Below are 2,903 nucleotides of genomic sequence, written 5' to 3' on the forward strand. Positions count from 1 at the left end.
ATATCCCCCTCACACTGCAGACCGACCCCCCAATATTCCCCTCACGCAGCACACCGACCCCCCCAATATCCCCCTCACACTGCACACCGACCCCCTAATATCCCCCTCACACTGCACACCGACACCCCCAATATCCCCCTCACACAGCACACCGACCCCCCAAAATCCCCCTCACATTGCACACCGACCCCCCCACAATAGCCCCCTCAGACTGCACACTGACCCCCCCCAATAGCCCCCTCTCACTGCACACCGAACCCCCCCCAATATTCCCCTCACATTGCACACTGACCCCTTCCAATAGCCCCCTCACACAGCACACCGACCCCTCCAATAGCCCCCTCACACAGCACACCGACCCCCCCAATATCCCCCTCACACTGCACAGTGACCCCCCAATTTCCCCCTCACAGTGCACACTGACGCCCCCCAATATCCCCCTCACACAGCACACCGACCCCCCAATATCCCCCTCAAACAGCACACCGACCCCCCAATATCCCCCTCAAACAGTATTCGGACCCCAAATATCCACCTCAGACAGCACACCGACCCCCCAATATCCCCTTCACACTGCACAATGACCCCCCAATATCCCCCTCAAACAGCACACTGACCCCCCCTAATATCCCCCTCACACTACACACCGACCCCACCCCCAATATCCCCCTCACACTACACACCGACCCCCCCCCAATATCCCCCTCACACTACACACCGACACCCCACCATATCCCACTCACACTACACACCAACCCCCCCAATATCCCCCTCACACAGCACATCGACCCCCCAATATCCCCCTCACACTGCACACCGACCCCCCCACCATATCCCCCTCACACTGCACACCGACCCCCCAATATCCCCTTCACACTGCACACCAACCGCCCAATATCACCCTCACACTGCACACCGACCCCCCAATATCCCCCTCAAACAGCACACCGAACCCCAATATCCCCTTCACACTGCACACCGAACCCCACCAATATCCCCCTCAAACAGCAGACCGACCGCCCAAATTTCCCTCACACAGCACACCGACCCCCCAATATCCCCCTCAAACAGCACACCGAACCCCAATATCCCCTTCACACTGCACACCGAACCCCACCAATATCCCCCTCAAACAGCAGACCGACCGCCCAAATTTCCCTCACACAGCACACCGACCCCCCCAATATCCCCCTCACACAGCACACCGACCCCCCAATATCCCCCTCACACAGCACACCGACCACCCAATATCCCCCTCACACAGCACACCGAACCCCCCCATATTCCCCTCACACAGCACACCGACCCCCCAAAATCCCCCTCACACTGTACACTGACACCCCAATATTCCCCTCACACAGCACACCGACCGCCCAAATTTCCCTCACACAGCACACCGACCCCGCTATATCCCCCTCACACAGCACACCGAACCCCCCCAATATCCCCCTCAAATGGCACACTGACCCCCCAAATCCCCCGCACACAGCACATCGACCCCTGCAATATTACCCTCAAACAGCACACCGAACAACCCCCAATATCCCCCCACACAGCACACCGACCCCCCGCAATATCCCCCTCAAACAGCACAGCGACCCCCCGAATATTCCCCTCACACAGCATACCGACCCCCCCCCATATCCCCCTCAAACAGCACACCAAACCCCAATATCCCCCTCACACAGCACACCGAACCCCCCAATATGCCCCTCACACAGCACACGGACCCCCCCAATATCCCCCTCACACTGCATACCGACCCCCCAATACCCCCTCACACAGCACACCGACCCCCCAATATCCCCCTCACACTGCAGACCGACCCCCCAATATTCCCCTCATGCAGCACACCGACCCCCACCAATATCCCCCTCACACTGCATACCGACCCCCCCAATATCCCCCTCAAACAGCACACCGAACCCCAATATCCCCTTCACACTGCACACCGAACCCCACCAATATCCCCCTCAAACAGCAGACCGACCGCCCAAATTTCCCTCACACAGCACACCGACCACACAATATCCCCCTCACACAGCACACCGAACCCCCCCATATTCCCCTCACACAGCACACCGACCCCCCCCAATATCCCCCTCACACTGCATACCGACCCCCCAATATCCCCCTCACACTGCATACCGACCCCCCAATACCCCCTCACACAGCACACCGACCCCCCAATATCCCCCTCACACTGCAGACCGACCCCCCAATATTCCCCTCACGCAGCACACCGACCCCCCCAATATCCGCCTCACACAGCACACAGACCCCCCAAAATCCCCCTCACACTGCACACCGACCCCCCCAATATCCCCCTCACACAGCACACCGACCCCCCAATATCCCCCTCACACTGCACACTGAACCCCCCAAAATCCCCCTCACATTGCACACCGACCCCCCACAATATCCCCCTCACACTGCACACTGATCCCCCCCAATAGCCCCCTCACACGGCACACCGAACCCCCCAATGTCGCCCTCACATTGCACACTGACCCCCTCCAATAGCCCCCTCACACGGCACACCGAAACCCCCAATATTCCCCTCACATTGCACACTGACCCCCCCCAATATCCCCCTCACACTGCACACCGAACCCCCCAATATTCCCCTCACATTGCACACTGACCCCCCCCAATAGCCCCCTCACACTGCACACCGAATCCCCCAATATCCCCCTCATACAGCATACCGGCCCCCCAATATCCCCCTCAAACAGCACACCGACCCCCCAATATTCCCTTCACACTGCACACCGACCCCCAAATATCCCCCTCACACTGCACACCGAATCCCCCAATATCCCCCTCATACAGCATACCGGCCCCCCAATATCCCCCTCAATCAGCACACCGACCCCCCAATATCCCCTTCACACTGCACACCA

The sequence above is a fragment of the Heterodontus francisci genome, chromosome 20 (genome assembly GCF_036365525.1).
Source record: "Heterodontus francisci isolate sHetFra1 chromosome 20, sHetFra1.hap1, whole genome shotgun sequence".
In the NCBI taxonomy this organism is placed as follows: domain Eukaryota; kingdom Metazoa; phylum Chordata; class Chondrichthyes; order Heterodontiformes; family Heterodontidae; genus Heterodontus; species Heterodontus francisci.